The sequence below is a fragment of the Cherax quadricarinatus genome, chromosome 85 (genome assembly GCF_038502225.1).
Source record: "Cherax quadricarinatus isolate ZL_2023a chromosome 85, ASM3850222v1, whole genome shotgun sequence".
Classification (NCBI taxonomy): Eukaryota; Metazoa; Arthropoda; class Malacostraca; order Decapoda; family Parastacidae; genus Cherax; species Cherax quadricarinatus.
In genome coordinates, this window is record NC_091376.1 from 9,475,233 (window position 1) to 9,494,894 (window position 19,662).

Below are 19,662 nucleotides of genomic sequence, written 5' to 3' on the forward strand. Positions count from 1 at the left end.
AAATCTCCACCATCTTCATGTCATTACTGTTCATTACACTCCACCATTTTTCACAACATGCCACTAATCTTCACAATCACCCTTTGTAACACTGCCATCTTCCACACTTCACCACCCTTGATAACACTTCACTATCCTCCACAACATACCACCACCCTCGACAACACTTCACTATCCTCCACAACACACCACCATCCTCGACAACACTTCACTATCCTCCACAACACACCACCACCTTTGACAACACTTCACTATCTTCCACAACACACCACCATCCTCGACAGTACTTCACTATCCTCCACAACACACCACCACCCTCAACAACTCTTCACTATCCTCCACAACACACCACCACCCTCGACAACTCTTCACTATCCTCCACAACACACCACCACCCTCGACAATACTTCAGTATCCTCCACAACACACCACCACCCTCGACAACATACCAGTACCACCAAACATCTGGTTTATATGTACTACTTCATGACCTAAGCATGTGACAATGATACAGTGCTTTTACTGAAGGCAATACTGACAAAAGCAATGTGTTAACTATCCTCTCTACTTTTTTCTCTCTACTTCTGCTGTCCTCAGTAGTAGGGTAATGTAACAGTAAAGCATAAATACATGTATGCAGTAAGGTAGCTAGGGAAGCAGTCACTTTCCATGAGCACATTCAGCTCCTTGTTTGCTCTTGCTTGTTCAGCTGCTGTAGCCATCCCGATTTTCAATCCAGTGTCAAATATTGCAATGCTTTCAAAGTAAACTTAGGTTTACCACTGCATAACTATAGGACAACTAATTTAGAATTGATAGTATTATATTAGATGTCATATTTTAAAATTAATGATTTCATTAAAAATGCACATACATAAATTGCAAAATGACAGCTACCACCATAAACGTGTTTTGACATTTGAAAATAATATTCTAAGTATGGTATTGCCCATGACTGACAATTCATATTTTCCAAAATGTTTAAGTCAGTGATTCTCAACCAGGGGAAAATTTACCCCTTGGGGGTAAAAAATTACATGGCAAGGGGTAAATATTTGATGTACCTGATAATTGAATAATAATTCAGTTATCAGGTAATTCAATTACATATGTTGTTTTTCTTTCCCTTTATGATAATGATAAATTTTTTGTATGAAAGTAAGGGGGTAAATAGAGAAATACATCAAGCCGAGGGGGTTGATGATGGAGGAAAAGTTGAGAATCCCTGGTTTAAGTGGTACCTTTTTTTGTTTTTTATGTGCTCTCTCCCTCTGACATTAGAACCTGGCCATACCACTGCATGTCAGGTAATAGAAACTGAAATAGGTTAAAAAATCCAAAAATCAGGGTGCGTCTAATGTACAGGTGTTTTATAACGGAAAATCTGACCTATTACTGTTGGTTTGAAACTCTGAATAAACTCTTTAGATTCCCATATCATGAGCTTATAAAACAAAAAATGATGATTATTGACAAAAAATAACTTTAATTAGCTTTGATGCTAAAGGTGAATGAATCATACTTGCTCTTTTCATAGATATTAATTAAAAAGCATATAATCATACTTTACTTTCTAACTTCATAGGTGATAACTTAAGAATATTCTTTGAATATTCTTGTAGTATTTTTTTACATCTGAGGCATTGTGTGGTAGAAAAGAATAAACACCACCAAGATTAGTGAATGAATCGATTCCTTAATGAGGAAATGTGTATATCTATTCTTCACCTGTAAGTTAGGTTCGGATCCTCATAATGCAGTATGGGAACTCGAGCTTCATAACTCCCATCTCCCTCAAGCCTTTGATTTTCTCCATTGTTTCAGTATTGCTCTTATTCTTTTCTGCCATGCATTTCCTTATATTCTTAGTGTCTAACATTTATTCTTACAATAACTCTAACATATAGTTTTACAATATCTTTAACATAAAAAGGTAGTGAGGCTGTCACTACCTTTTTATGTAATTAGTGGAAAGACAATAATGATGCCAGACTTTCCATATCCAATATATTATTAGATGAGTAAAGAGCCTTTTATTTTCCTGATATATTTCTTCATTTGATTTTATATATGGCCTCTGTAATAAAGTGCTGCATGACTCCCAGGGTTAGCATTTTTTGTGAATATGATAATATTGATTAAAACCTGATTTTGGCTTTGTGATAGGAAAAGTATTTGCAAGATTCATCCAAGTGAAACTAAGAGTGTTATTGCCTTGCAGCTCTTTTAATTAAATTTGCCAAAATATCTTATTTAAAAAATTGGGCAGTGAAGCATGCAGTGTATGAGTTGCAACAGCCAAACAAGTGGATTCATTTGCAAACTTGCAGGCTATACACAAATAACCACACATAGGAGAAAGAAGCTTATGACGATGTTTCTGTCTGACTTGGACCATTGACAAGTGTAACTTATCAATGGTTAAGTTGGACTGAGACGTCGTCATAAGCTTCATTCTCCTATGTACAGGTTATTTATGTATCGGTCGAGTCACGGTATTGTGTCTTTTTGTTCTTGCAGGCTGTTAATGCTGTTTCTATTAAGTTTTCTGTGCATGCTTTCTGGCACATGGAGACCTAAGTAAACACTGTCTTGTGTGTGTCCTGTGCATGGTGACCCATAAACTTATTTCCACTTGCATGGATGTTGAGTCTGCCTATTAAGGTGTGGCTTCTAAGTCACAAAGATGATTTGAAAGTCATCCTTGCAATATCTATTAGCATTCCTCTTGCTCAGCAATGCAGGCAACTACTACTGCTAAAGTTTCTGTACCTGAAAATTCTTCCTCTTCCTTAACATAATCATAAGTCGCTATGTTGGGTTCTGTTACCTTGATATGAGGTGCATGGTCCAGAAACCTGGTCAAAATTTGTTAAGCCCAGTAAAACTTCTGATGTGCAATGTGTTTATGAAGTTAGCCAAGTGATGGGTATAATTCCAAGAGCAGAGGTGGTGGTGTTGTGATGTTTGGGAATGTAGAAAGGAAAGAAAGAGAGAGAGAGAGAGCATGACTAAGAGGGTGTATAAATCTAAAGTGGAAGGCAGGGGTCATTCCAGGAAAGGCTGGAGGGAAGAAGTAAAAGATGTTTGAGTATTCAGCAAGCTTGTGTAAGCATGTTAGATAGGAGTGAATAGAGAAAAGTGATTTTTAATGAATGTGCCGCTGGCGTGTGAGAGAAGTAACTTTTATGAAGGGATTCAGGGATATCTTGTTTTGCAAGCAAACATGAGCAGTTGAGGGACCCTCTAGGTCCTATAGCTGCCACATAGTACTTTGTTGGTTACTCACACACAACTGTGTGATTAACAAATGTGTAAGACTTCAACAAGGGTAAACTGGATATTGGGTGGATAATGAGTAGCTGAAGTTTAACAATAATCTGTATTAATATAATATTAACAGTTCTTCTAGTGTCCTGGAGTATGAGTCCAGTAACTACCAGATGTTCTTATGATGTAGCATTGCTTTCACACTACAGTGAAAAATGACAAGTTGTATTTGAGATCCTGTACTTGATACTGATTAACCTCCTTCGTCTCTGATCATAAGAGGTCTCCATGTTGGAATCCATCCCATATGTATATCCCATGAACCTGGTCAAAATGAAGTTTCTTATGTGTTGTGTGATTATAAAGTTAGCCAGGTGATGTTGGAAAGTTCTCTCTCTGTATAAGGGGTTAATGATATTCAGGGGGATAGTGTAACAAAAGTTAAAAAGTGTAGATGACAGTCCTGTTGCTGTTCTTCAACATACTTGCCTCAATATGTGATGGGGAATGGCCATTCTTGCTTGTTTAGTTGTCTATCAAGTACCCATCCTCAGAGCAGATACTTTTGGCTGTCCTGTAAAATGCACCACAAATATGCAAGAGATGTTGGCACATTGATGTTTGACAGCCATGAACATGCCTGTTCCATGTGTTTATTAGGTAAATTTAGAATGGCCTACCCTAACTATAATGGAGAGCCTTGCAAACTGCATACCCTCATTGTCTGAATTGTGGTGGGCCTCACTTCATTTATTTCTGATCATGTCCTGTTTGTATTAAGAACCAAAAGGTGAGTCTTGTATAGAAGAAAGGAAGGCTTGTATTTTTCTTGGAGGTAATAGAGGAACCTTTCATGTACTTTGAGGCCTAATACAGTGGACCCCCGCTTAACGATCACCTCCCAATGCGACCAATTATGTAAGTGTATTTATGTAAGTGCGTTTGTACGTGTCTGTTTGGGGGTCTGAAATGGACTAATCTACTTCACAATATTCCTTATGGGAACAAATTCGGTCAGTACTGGCACCTGAACATACTTCTGGAATGAAAAAATATCATAAACAGGGGATCCACTGTATAGGGTAGACTGCCCTGCTAATGTTTATTAACTTGATCCCATTCATCATCAAGGTTTACATGTGTGTCAAGACCTGGTATACACAGGGAAAAATGTTTTATTTGGAAAAATGAAGGTACTGCCCATTGTCTTGGTTATTTTGCTTGCTTGCATCAGCTTCATGATCTTTTCAAGTACAGAACAATTAGCTGCTTTTGATAAATTTTTTGTAAGGACACAATATGCTTATTGTCTTAATAACGTACTTGTCAGTATATAATATACAGTGGACCCTCAGCTAACGATTTTTTTTTTTATATTTTATTTAAAGCAATGCAAATACAAGGTGATATAAAACACAGAACAGATGAAGACACAAGAATCCAACACAGTGACACCTCAACCAGGTCGTCTAAATACATGCAAAAGATTAATATTACATATGAACATTGTAACACTGAAATTCAACAGAGCTCAAAGGCTACCTATGCACATGTTTATTTACCAATGAAACTAACATCGCCACAAAATATTAAAACATTGCTACAAATACAAGCGAAGATAAGTATACTAAAATGTCACAAAACCTTAAATAATACTAACACAATGTGAAATATTACATTTCAAACACATGTATACAACTACCAATAAAGTTGGTATTACCGGTAATGACTTAAACTCATTACACATTAATTACCTCCCCCCCCTTCACCCCGAAATGAATATGATCGTTATCACCAACATGGTAACTTTAACATCCGAACTTGACATATATGAATAAACTAAGTGGTAATTATATAAGTATTGGTGAAACAATAACACCAAAGACACAGTACAATGAATAAAAATATTAACATAAGGGAAACATGGCCAAGTCAAACACATTACAGTGGTATTACACTCTCCAGACTGATTACACATCATACACACAGGTTCATACACATTCGCCCATTACATTATGCAAGGAGACGTCCCCGTTTCTACCCCTGACACCCCATCCTACATTAGCATTTACCATCCCTACCCTGCCCCTCCCACCTAATTTACAAATTTAATAAAACCTCTAATGTAAGTTCTCTATATCCCTCTGAGAAAGCCCGCTCCCACCTTCTCCCATAAATTTCTCTGTTACGGCACAACGTTTTATAAAACGTAACTGCCAATACCCGCCTCTTCACCTCACTGACCCCTTTCCCCCTCATTCCCCACGTTATGTATACATAATCTACCATAATGTACTCCACAGCCCTAATAATACTCTCATCCATACCCCCCACGTCAAGACTTAATGCCCGCAGAACAGAAATGCTTTTACCTCTTATCCTATGCAGCACCCTGCTCAACCAACCCTTGACGCTCCCCATCCCCTCACAAAAATACACTACGTGGAACGCAGAATCCTCCCCTCCACACATTCCACAGACCCTCCCCTCAACCACCCATCTATCTCGTAAAACCACACCCGACGGTAAAATCCCATGCAAAAAATGATACATCACCTCACGCCCACGGGGTTGTAACCTTAACCTAAAAAATCTGATTAGATCAATAATCAAACCCGCTTAATCAAACCTAACGATATTAATCCGTTCCTGAAAGCTCATTGTTGGCTGAAATTATCGTTAGCCGAATTAATTTTCCCCATAAGAAATAATGAAAATCAAATTAATCCGTGCAAGACACCCCAAAGTATGAAAAAAAATTTTTTACCACATGAAATATTAATTTTAATACACACAAACTGACACTTACCTTTATTGAAGATCTGGTGATGATGGATGGGATGGGAGGAGGGGAGAGTGTGGAAGTTGTTAATGTTTACAAGGGAAATCCCCTTCCATTAGGACTTGAGGTATCAAGTCCTTTTCCAGGGTTACTTCCCTTCTTCTTTTAATGCCACTTGGACCAGCTTGAGAGTCACTGGATCTATGTCGCACAACATATCTGTCCATAGAGGCTTGTACCTCCTGTTCCTTTATGACTTTCCTAAAGTGGTTCACAACATTGTCATTGTAATAGTCACCAGCACGGCTTGCAATAGCTGTGTGAGGGTGATTTTCATCAAAAAAGGTTTGCACTTCAAGCTACTTTGCACACATTTCCTTAATCTTTGAGGTAGGCTACTTTTTCAATTTCTCTATCCCCTCCTCCAAAGCAGTTTCCTCAGGTCTGGCCTCTTGCTGTTGAAGATGATCTTGCAGCTCATCAGTGGTTAGTTCTTCATTGTCCTCCTCCACCAACTCTTCCACATCCTCCCCACTAACCTCCAACCCCAAGGACTTTCCCAATGCCACAATTGATTCCACAACTGGCATACACTTCTCAGGGTTAGCCCCAAATCTTTCAAAATCCCTTTTGTCTACACATTCTGGCCACAGTTTCTTCCAAGCAGAGTTCAAGGTCCTCTTAGTCACTCCCTCCCATGCCTTACCTATAATGTTTATACACAATTGAGGATGCTAAAGTGATCTCTCCAAAACTCTAAGAGAGTCAATTGAGTTTCTGTGGTCACTACAAAGCACTTTTGAAACATAGCTTTTGTGTAGAGTTTTTTGAAGTTTGAAATGACCTGCTGGTCCATGGGCTGCAGGAGAGAAGTGGTATTAGGAGGCAAAAACTTCACCTTAATGAAGCTCATGTTCCCGGAAAGTCGCTCTGCCAAGTCTGAAGGATGACCAGGGGCATTGTCTAATACTAGGAGGCACTTAAGGTCTAATTTATTTTCCAGGAAGTAATGTTTCACAGTGGGGGCAAATGCATGGTGTAACCAGTCATAGAAAAGGTCTCTAGTGACCCATGCCTTACTGTTTGCCCTCCACATCACACACAAATTAACCTTGAAGACATTGTTTCTCCTGAACACTCTGGGAGTTTCAGAGTGATACACCAATAAAGGCTTCACTTTGCAATCACCACTAGCATTAGCACACATCAAGAGAGTAAGCCTGACTTTCATAGGCTTATGTCCTGGGAGTGCCTTTTCCTCCTGAGTATTGTAGGTCCTGTTTGGCATTTTCTTCCAAAACAGGCCTGTTTCGTCACAATTAAACACTTGTTCAGGTTTCAATTCTTCACTGTCTGTGTAATCCTTGAATTCCTGCACATATTTTTCAGCCACTTTTTGGTCCGAACTGGCAGCTTTATCACACTATGTATGCCACTACGAATCTTAAATCTCTCAAACCAACCTTTGCTGGCCTTAAATTCACTCACATCACCACTAGTTGCAGGCATTTTTCTAATTAAATCCTCATGCAACTTCCTAGCCTTTTCACACATGATCGCTTGAGAGATGCTATCTGTTTTTTGTTTATCCTCACCAATAACAGTCTCTCAACATCTTCTATCACTTGCGATCTCTTATTCGAAAACAAAGTTGCACCTTTTACAAGAACAGCTTCCTTGATTGCCGTTTTGGCCACAATAGTAGCGATGGTTGATTGGGGTTTCGTGTACAACCTGGCCAGCTCCGAGACATGCACTCCACTTTCGTACTCGTACTTAGCAATTATCTCTTTCTTCATATCCATAGTAATTCTCACCCTTTTTCCTGCAGGGTTGGCACTAGAAGCTTTCTTGGGGCCCATGGTGACTTATTTTGCAGGTACAATCACTTAAAAACGCTGTGGTAATATGAAATGTTCCGATTGTATGCGTGGATGCGATTGCACTCGCTGGCTTGTAAACACTGGCACCCACGGGACAACTGAGGCGCGCTCAGGCCACACGTGGACGCGTCTCAAACGAATTGCGTTGGGCGAGTTTTTTAGTGTTAGCTAAGGCAAAATTTTTGCATTAAAATGTATCGTTGGCCAGATTTAACGTTAGCTGATGCCATCGTTAGCTAAGGGTCCACTGTAATTGATATACAATATGTACATGCTTTTGATCTTTGTCTTAATGTTCTAGTAATATGTTAATTTACATTCTGTATGTTGCTTTTCCATCCCTCGCTGGGTGGTTCAACTGATTGAAATTTGCTCCTCTTTCTTTGGCCGAAGGCTCACTGACATACAGTACAGTACTATAAACTTGCACAGTGTTTCTTGAACACTTTCAATCATATTCTCACGATACAGATGTGTACAGTGTTTCCTGAACACTTTTAATCATATTCACATATTATAGATGTGTTTACTGATAGTTGTAAATGGCAGCTGGAATGTTGTAAGTGGTTGGTTTTCCAAATAGAGTAATCCAAGGATGTTTACTAGAGTCAGCATTTTAAGGGGAGAGTTGTATTTTATACTGGTCAGTATCTTGTACAATTCAGTCATGTCTGCCTAGTCATTTGTTGTTTTTTCTGTGTGTCAGCTTGAGTTACAAGGTTCTGAAAAATATTATGCCTGTCACTGAGAGAATGATTCATCTGGGAGTTTGTAGAGTTAGTGATCCAGTTTCCTCTTACCACTTGTTATGATGGTATTTCTAATTTGTGGCAGTAAGAAATTGAATAGTGTTGGATCATAGATAGTGAGTGTGTTGTTCTTGTGCCTATGGCTTCTCTACTTTTCACTGGATGTATTCTAAACTTCCAATTCAGTACGTTGTTATAGTAATCAGGTTTGATCTACATAACAGAAATTTAGCTTTATTTCCACAGTACTTTAATCCTCTAAAGGAGGGCTCTTTGCTATAGATGAAGGGTTGTAGTATATGTTAAAAGTTGAAGCTGGTTTTGTCCCTTTTTTTTTTCTTTATCAACTCTGAACTTTTTCTCCTAGAAAATTTTACTTGTAACTTTGGACTCACTAAGAGCACATGATTAGTAAGCAGAAGATCAAGCCTCCATTATTTGCTCTGAAAGACACTCAGAAAATTTGATGTATTATGGATTATGTTTTGTGGGTTATGAATTATGAATCTTACATGCATCCCAGTACTATAAGTACTATAGATGTTAGGTAAAAGGACACATGTTCGACTAATGTGACATTTTATTGTGGCAATGTTGCAGTTTACAGTGATGGTTCTAAATCCTCTGATGGAGTCGGGTTTGCAGCAGTGTTTCTGGACAGTGTTATACGAGGTCATTTATTAGATTCAGGTAGCATTTTCACAGCTGAGCTGTATGCAGTTCTCTTCATTGTTATACGTACAGCCCCTCCTCACTTAGTGACTTACACGTTTACCGATGACTCTGACTTATGACAGGCTCTCTGACCAGTATGCATACCTAATAATGTATGTTAGAGCTGATTTCCGCTATTCTGTTTATAATACAACCTCTCCTCACTCAGCGATGTACTCGTTTACCGACGACTCAGACTTACAATGGGCTGACTGACTAGTATGCATACCTAAATAATGTACAGTGGTACCTCGGGATATGAACAGCGCAAAACTTGAAGAGTTATGTAAGTGCTTTTGTAAGTGTATTTTTGGGGGTCTGAAACGAATTAATCTAATTTACATTATTCCTTATGGGAACAAATTCGTCTGGTATCGGCACTCGAACAGCCTTCTGGAACGAATTAAGTTCGTATCCCTAGGTACCACTGTATATTAGAGCTGATTTCATCTATTCTGTATATTACAATACAGTAGGGCCTCACTTATATAGCAGGTTAGGTTCCAGGCTACCGCCTTAAAGCAGAATGCCATTTTTTCCACTTATCAATGCATATAAATTCCAGACAACAAGTTTATACTAACTTATATTAAGTTAGTAATAGAACTAGGCATTAAAAAACAAAATAAAATGTAAAACACACACACAGTACACCCACTACTTACCTTAACCCTTTCAGGGCCAGTGTCGTACAAGTACGGCTTGCACGCCAGGGCTGGTGAATACTAGTTCATGTAAATTCTAGTGCCTTCAAATCTAGTGAGAGAAAGCTGGTAGGCCTACATATGAAAGAATGAATCCATTTGGTCAGTGTGCACAGTATAGAAAGATCCTGCAGCACACAGTGCATAATGAGAAGAAAAAAACTTTGACCATGTTGTTGGTCTTAAACAGCGACTTTGCAGTGTATTTTCGTATGGTATTTATGGTTATATTCTAGTTTTCCTGGCCTCATTTCGTAGAACGGAAGACATATTACAGAAATTGAGATGATTTTGATTGGTTTCACAATGAAAAGTACCTTGAAATTGAGCACAAAGTAGCAGAAATGTTTGATTTTTGCCAATGCTCACAAGTAAACAAATCATGCCACGCGTCCAATACACGTCAACTGGTGAGTCTAATATTCTTTCACAAGTGCGTTGATATTATTTATACCATTTCTACACTAATGCAATAGTCTGCATAACAGTAAATCTTCTATTTTTTTGTGAGAATAAAAATTCAAAGTGGAAAGCAAAAGAAATGTTAGAGGGGCCTGGGGCTGTGATTAATGAACAAAGAAAATGTTATTTTAGTGCCAGGAATGTCTGTCTTGTTTATTCTGGACCCTATTTGGAAATTGGCATCTTTTGAAATTTCTGTGAAATTGGCAAAATTTCCAATTTCTGACCACTTTATTGGACAGTTGAAATCGGTAAATGGGTGGTTTCTTGTACTCATTCGATAGAAAAAATGGAGTTCTAGCAAAATAGTTAGGATTTTTGTCGATTGGCACATTGGAATTGGCCAAAAATGAGGCTCAATGTGGGTGAAATCGCCGATGCGTAAACATCGTCGAGACCGCTAACTGTGCGAGAGCATAATTCCTAAGTTTTCCATCAAATTTCGTACTTTTGGTGTCATAATCGGGAAAAGATTGTCTATCATTTCATAAGAAAAAAATAATTTTTTATTTATTTTTTTTTTTTTTTTTGAAAAATTTTCGACCCTGAGAACAAGTTTAGAAGAGGGCCTCTCGACCCTGAAAGGGTTAAAATATTTGTAGTCTTAATGTAGGGTGAGAGGTGAGTTGTATTTATTTGTAGGAAGTCAGGTGTGGGAAGTATGGTAGTCAGCTAGGGCAGTCCACTCCACCCACATGTAATATACAACAGTCAAAGGACCCCAGAGCAATAAAATATATATACTGTACAGTACATTCATTAATTACCTTAAAATATTTGTAGTCTTAATGTAATAATAATAATATCTTTATTTGCTACAAGTACATGTACATGATACAGACCTAGCTTGACATCAATGATATACTACTATATAGAAAGCCCCTTGTTATACTGAGCAATTCTGGCAAATTAGGTCAGTGCTCCAGGATACGACCCACACCAGTTGACTAACACCCAGGTACCCATTTTACTGATGAGTGAACATAAACAGCAGGTGTAAAGAAACATGTCCAGTGTTTCTACCCTGGCTGGGAATCGAATCCAGACCTTCGGCATGTGAAGCGAGAGCTTTAGCCACCAGGGTGAGAGGTGAGCCGTATTTATTTGTAGGAATGTAGACAAATAGACGCATCTGCTTTTGGTTGAAACACATTCATTCCCATGTCTGTGAATCTTATACATGTTTATATGTTATATGTTACACATTTATATGTTACATAGTGTGTTTATAATTTTTAAAAAAATATCATAGCTGGATTAATGGAAACGTCTGTATTAACGTGATTATTATTATTATTAATATGGCGTCAAGAGTAGAGACTCTCAGTGATTTTAATGTGTACCTTCATGCCAGTGCAGTGTGTAAGTATATTAGGTACAGCTACACAAGTATAATTTAAAAATATACCAGAAATGTTATAAATGGTGCAAAGGTGACATTAAAACAGTATCAAAGATGGTTGACACAAGCCTACTACCATTATAGTATGTTCCTCACTTAGTGATGAATTTGTTTACTGACGTGGTCTTAGGAACAGAATTCTGATGTTAAGTGCGGAGAGGCTGTATTGCATCCCTGTCTACCTCAGCATTTGTAGTAGTTTAAGACTCCTTTAGTGCTTTGCAGTCTATTAAAAAATTTGATTTTCCTCATCCCCTAGTTCTTCATATACAACTTTGGTTGCACTGCATTTCCAGTAAAAACAAAGACATAGCTTTCTGCTGGTCCCTGGATATGTAGATGTTTGGGACAATGAGCAAGCAGACTCTGCTGTGTGGTCAACTGTTCATGACTGCATTTCATGTAGGGATATTCTATTATCAGATGATTTTGTTGTAATCTCTAGACACCTTCGCAACTATTGGCAACAACGATGATCTAAGTTGATTCATAACAAATTATATTCTGTCAAACCTTGTTTAGATTTCTGGTCTTCTTATCGCTGTCATGTTTGGGAGACTACACTCGTGTATCTCATGGAGAAATGCCCAGTGCCACTCTGTGAGAACTGTCAAGTTCTGTTTTCAGTTTGCCATGTACTAATAGTCTGTTCTGCCTACTAGTGAGCATCCTGAATTTATCTCCGGCATCACCACTGTAACACCCTTACTATATCTGACCTCGCTGACAGCCCCATACATGTATTTGACACAGACTCCCTCTTTGACTTTTTTGTCAGCAACAGCTGTATTACACTGACTGATTATACTTCCCATTAGCACTCCTCACCGCCCTTACTAACTCTGCCTCTGGCATACTCTTCACTCTCGCTGGTCTCTTATCAACCATATTACACCTTTAGCACACCCTACCCTCCAGTGCTGTATGACCCTTGTGGGGTTTAGCATTTAGTTTTGATTGTAGTAGTAATAATAATGTAATGACCTTCAGGAACTTTATAATTACTGAGGTACCTGTAGTAACCTTAGGGAACTTAATAATTACTGAGGTACCTCAAGAGAGTGCAGTGGACAAGTGTACTAGTAGCAGCAGCAACACAGCAAGAGGCTTTCTTGAGCTTCCCCAGAGCTCGGGCTTAATACCCAAAGCTGGGGTGTGACTCTAAAAGGATCCTGTAGTGCTTGCTGCCTTTGCACTTCCTGACATCGCCTGCTGCTATGCAGCTGCCACACCCTTCGAGCCCAGTGTGGGTGGGGTTTGTGGCAGCCTAAGGTGCCTAGCTTCTCCCTCTGAGTCCCGTGGGGGTGGGGAATGGAGCTAGGCCTGGGGACAGCTGGTCCCAGAAGATGAGGAGGTACTTGTACCTCCTCCCATGGCAGACATTGGTTTAAGACACTCCCTTAGACAGGAAACCAAGGTCGGGCCACCTCTTGGAAAAGGCCTGGGCCAGGCAATTATACCAGTGAATCTAGAACAGAACAAAACTGAGGTACCTGTAGTAACCTTAGGGAACTTTTAGGAGAATGTTTGACAATGTAATGGTGTTTTTAATTGTTGCTGTTGTTTTAACTTGGTATGATGGTATTATGTTGAATGTTTGTGGCTTGTATTATTTTAATTTTATCTTTGTTGTTGTTGTATATATTTTGTAATGTCTGAGACTGCTGAGTGACCTACAAGGTCAGAATGTTCAGTAAGTGTCACTGTATATTTGTCCTTCCCTTCTTGAATTGAACTTGATCACCTTCTATGCACTGTGTGACCTTCACTGTTCTCCCTGATAATTTTCTCTCTTTTCATCCTGATCTCTCCCTTTCCTGCCCCCTGGGAGATGCCTTGATGCCAGTGAGGGGCTGTTGATCCAGAATATTAGACATTTCCATGCTTAGTTCTCCATTTTGTCCAGAAGTTGTAGATGAGGCTAGGGGAAGATGGTCATACAAGTCACAGGAGCACTGTGTACTCAAGGTGAGAGTACACCTGTTCCATATACAAAATTTTGCACCCTCTGTTCTTGAACAGTTGCAAGGTATGGCTTAGTACTGTTATCTTCTTGGCTGCCATGCCTTTGTCCAGGGATTTAAGAACATATACTGTACAGTACTTGTGGTAGCAATGCATGTTCCCTAACTGGATTGGCATTTTCTTCTTGGCATTAAAATGATCATGTCAACTTTTATTGGCCGCTGGAATGGTGTCATTATGTAAATATCCTTTACTGTCCTTGATCAAGTTTTAGACCCTTCTCTTCCTGATATGAGTTTTTTGTGTCAACCTATTTAGAGATGGCTCAGTTTTGGGCTTGTTTTGCCAGCAGACTGGCCTGTGGAGGCTCCTGTTGTAATAGGATGCCTCCTGTATTTTCTCCAAGCCTTGTACTTAACAGTGTGGTATGTCCTTGTGTTGGAGATCAAGGATATGTTTAATGAAGACATTCACTTGCTGTAACATCACTTTGCAGAATAGCATTCCATTCAGACTGCAGCTCCAAGCAAAGAGCTGGCCACTTTCTGGTCTCCCATTGTCAGATTGTGCAAAATTATTCTCCTAGTTCTGTTGGGAATTTCAGTGTTGCAAAGACAGCCTTGTGACCAGCTAAGTCAACATAACCAAGAGGTTTGTATATGACTGTGCCTTCAGGTAAATTACTCAGTGCTGGGAGATGTAAGTGGTGAAGGCTACAAAATTCATAATGTCAAACGTTTCAAGAAGCTCTCTAAAATCTCTGTAAAAATGTTGGTTGAGATCAACAATTATAGTGTGGTGACATTTTAAAATATAAGGGAGTCTACATTTTCCATCAGCACTTGATTGGGTCTGCTTGCTGTCATTAAGACTTGTACATTGCATGTGCTAGTACAGTTCTTTTCTAGGTGATTAGGAATGACAACAGTGGGCTGGCATGTATACTTTTATTAAAGCACAAGACAATTTCACCTCCATGACTGCCTGTCTCATTGCATCCTTGAGTGAGGCCAGAAATTTTAGAAAATTCTCTAGTCCTATCACTCAAAGTTTCAACACGATCATGTCAGGACGTTTAGTGTTCACAAAGCTGTGATCACCAAGATTGGTAATGAAGTTTCTAATGTTGGCAGACTACTAATAGACTGGCCCCTCATGTTTATGTTCAAATTTAAGATCCCCTTCATTTATTCAAGGATGAAATCCCTTAAGTACTTGTTATCTGTCCAGTTCCTGTTTGTGTAAACATGTCTTCTTGGTGTCCCCTCTTATGGCAGTAATACTTGATGTCTAGCAGGCAGTGGTGTATACCTGGAGGGTGTTCTGGGGGTCAACACCTCCACAACCTAGTTTGTGACTAGTCCTTGCGGTGGATCAGGACTTGATCAACCAGGCTGTTACTGCTGGCGGCATGTAATCCAAAGTACAAACCACAGCCCGGCTGGTCTGGTATTGACTTTGGGGGCTGTCCAGCTCCCTCTTGAAGACAGCCAGGGGTCTGTTGGTAATCCCCTTTGTCTGTTGGGAGGCACTTGAACAGTCTTGGGCCCCTGACACTTATGATGTAGTGTGCTCATGGGACCCCTACTTTTCATTCTGGGGATGTTTCACTGCCTGCCAAGTCTTTTGCTTTTGTAGGGAGCAATTTCCTTGTGCAGGTTTGGGACTAGTCCTAGGATTTTTCAGGTGTATATTATGATCTTTCTTGTTTGCATTCCAAGGAGTACAGGTCAAGGGACTTGAACCTTTCCCAGTAATTGAGGTGCTTAGGTAACAGGAATACTGCCTAAATGCCTGAGAGAGCAGTGTCATGTTCACTGCACTTGTGTTTTGTTCAGTCAGGTATGACCCTTAGGGCTCAGTGTTTAAATTGGCTGAAAGTATGAATTATGTAGACACATGGCCTGCTTATTGCATCTCCCCTTCACTCCCATCCATCCTTATCTGATTTCCTCCTTACATACACCACTTCTTTTAATGGGTAAGTTTAAGACATAAAATCATAAGTTGGAATGCCTGTTTCACAGTCGTTTAGTTTGGCGCTTGGAAACCTGAAATTCTTTCTCCCATCACTTTGGTTTTTGAAAGAGCCATTTCTACAACCGACTGCTTCGCTTACATATATACACCCTCAATGCCTTTACTAATAATCCATTTTTAATTTTTATCTTGAAAATGCCTGCAACACTGGCATTACAGCATCTTAACCAAAGCTCATTCCTTTGGCCAACAAGGCAATTTGCTATTTTTAAAGATTTCATATTAGAGAGGCACTGTGGGTAAATAGCTTTTCTCCTGATTTTGTCCAGGTTGAAGACATACACTGCATGCTAGTAGCTTATGTATTTAATATCTTATTAGATGTAAACTACAGGGTGTCCACAAAAACATTCCCTGATTTCAAACAGGTATAACATGTAACTTTATTGTAATCTTTCACAGTAGCTTCAGATGCAGGATTTCATTCAGTTTCATGTGGTATAGGGTAGCATTAAGAGGCACCCAGTGTGTGGCCCTGTGGTTGCTCGGTTAACATCGATGCCATAGTCCAGTTTGGTCCAGACACTGTGCAGCATATCTGGTGTTATGCGAATTGCTTCAGTGATCGAAATTTTCAGCTCCTCCAGGGTTGCAGGTAGTGGTGGTACGTAAACTGTGCTCTTCATGTACCCCCAAAGAAAGTCACAAACAGGTCCAGTGACCTCTGCAAGTGGCCTGCGAGGTCACCGGACCTGTTTGTGACTTTAGGGGTACATGAAGAGCTCAGTTTATGTACCACTACTACCTGCAACCCTGGAGGAGCTGAAAATTTTGATTGCTGAAGCAGTTTGCATAACACCAGATATGCTGCAGAACATCTGGGCCGAACCAGACTATTGCATTGGTGTTTGCTGAGCAACCAGAGGGGCACACATTGAGTGCCTTTAATGCTGCCCTATACCACATGAAACTGAATGAAATCCTGCATCTGAAGCTACTAATTGTGAAAGATTATTACAAAGTTACATGTTATACGTTTGAAATCAGGGAGTGTTTTTGTGGACACCCTGTATATTTTGTAATGCTGCAGAAATTTACAACAGTCTGCTTGCGATTAATGTCCTTGCCTCTGTTCTTCTGATGTTTGGTCATGTGTATAAGTCAAGTTTACTCTAGCTTGTGTGGGCACTGTCACCGTGTAGTCTCTCCAGCATGCTAGTGATTGTGCTTCCAACTTGTCCACTTCTCATGGGTTTAGCTTACATGATGCTTCCCTGTATAGAACATGTATATTTGTAGTCTAATCTGTTTGTCCCCCAATTTAAGCTTTTACCACCCTGTATTAGTGCTCTATTGTCATTAGTTTACCTGACCCTTTCATTCTGTGTCTTGCTTTCTCCTCCTGTAATTCAAATTTGTTTCTGCTTCCATCTGCATAAGCTCTTGCCTCCCTTCTCATTTCCCCACCCTTGTGAAGGGCTCTTGATCCAAGGAATTGTACCAGCTCTGTGCATCAAACCTGATTGCCTCCCAGGTGCTATATGACCATGGGTTTAGTGCTTTCTCCTTATAATGTTTGATCCATACACATTTCTCTCCACATCCCCACACACTCACTTTTCCCACTACCTCTCATCACTGCCTTTCCCTCTATGATCTCTAACATTCCCTCCTCCCTCAAGGGAGGTGTCTTGATACAAGGATTATTATTAATTATTAAAATCAAGGGGGAAGCGCTAAACCGGGAGGATTATACAGCACCTGGGGGGGATGTGGAAGGCATTCAGGCTTAATTCGGGGAACTGGAGCACAGATCCAATTCCCTAAATCAAGAGCCCCTCACCAACATCAAGGAACCTTCCTTGAGGGGTTGATCCAAGGAGTGGAACATGTACTATAGGTCTGTCTTTCATTCCCCCTACCCCTATGAAGTTCCTTGATGGTGGTAACCCACTCTTATATCAACCTTGGTTAGCTCTGGAGGTATATCAATTGGATGAATTTAGTGTGTTTTCCATTAAAGTAAGTTTCAAATCTGCTGGATTTTTTTTTTATACCTATTCTGAAAAACTATATGGGAGTCTTACTGTAGTTTTCTGATTCCCACTTTCTATGATATGTGATTAAAAAAAAAATGGGATTTAAAAATCTATTGGACATATACCTGCAGGAAAATTAAATATCCTTTTCATTAATTTTTTATTTTAACCTTCACTAGAGTAGTTTGTGATATAGGGAGACAGTCACATCACAAGCTATGTGCAGGTTGTGTATACACAAGTTCTTTTTAAGGCAGAATCAGGAAAAAAAAGAAAATAGAATACATGGGGTATAAAGAGTTAGGCAGGGGAGAGGGGGGTTAAGCCTACAGATGTAGGCAACAAAGGGTAGAGGGAGATTCCTTGTAAATAAACAGGTGAAACTGGGAATGAAATATTAAGGAGGGATAAGGAAGAGGGTGAAAGACAGTTCAATGAAGATTTATGGAGTGACTTAGGATGGTCGAAAAGGCAGGATTACGGGCTGTTGTGGTTTTCTGGGTTACCCAGTTAACTATGAGGATTGCTGCTTGTCATCACTGAACATTATGAACTGTGTGAACGAGAGGTCTATCTCCCCCCTTTGAGAAACCTGTAGGGGTCCAGTGCTTATTGCACTCCCTGAGGTGCTGCCTCTAATAGACTTGCATGCTAGATCCTTGCCACAACTCCACCTGTAAAATGATGGACGAGAATAATAAAAAAAAAAAAAAGACAAATGAGAGGGGTAAACCCATTGGGGGGGACTACATATCAGTTATACAGCACCTTGTAGGAATGGGAAGTAACAATGACATTCAATCCAAGGAAGATCCAATTCCTTGGTTCAAGAGCCCTTCATTGACTGCAAGGTCCAGAGTACAAAATCAGTTCAAATTGAAACTAGGGGTTACGGGTCATACAGGAGCAGCGTTCGTTTATAACATTCAACTTCACTTTTTCTACATAAACACAAATAATCTGTGACTTGATGTTCACAATGGACCCAAATGTTATCTAAAGTCTTCCTCTAAATTGTGGGCTACATGTGATTTTTTCCAGCCATGTAATTGTTTCAGCCACAATTACAATGAAGGTTTTCTACATGCCATCAATTTTGGACATATTTCTCAATCACATTGACAAAAAACAGTATTATACATAGGTGCACATTTATTTTAAAAACAATTTTCTTAACCCACATATGCCATCATGCATCCAATCATCTCAGATTCCTGCTTCTATAAAGTAGCAACAAGCAAACATTGCTAAAGCTGCATCCCAATTGATAACTTGAACGCCTGCGTACAATGAAATTCCACCAATCATCTCGTGAAATTCAGGGATGCCCAATTAGTGATCAAAGAAACTAATTTCTGCAGACGCAAGTGCCTTGAATCAGCACTAATTGCCGTTTCTAATGCAATTAAACAAAACAAAGGCAGCCTCACCATCTCTGAAGTCTTAGCAAGAATCCCCCTGAAAACAGTAAGCCCAGCCATCACATAGCCTCTCCTGCTAATACCACACAAGCACATTAGAGAATGAACATTGAAACAGGCCTTCTCTATCCAGCCTCTAATAGAAATATTTGTCTAGCCTATTTTTATGTTACCCAAGTAATAGTTCTTACATCCTTTTACTCATGTGCAAGTTAACTGTTCTACCATATTGTATTATTACTACTACTACCACTAGTATTACCCTCAAGGGAGGTTCCTTGACGCTGGTGA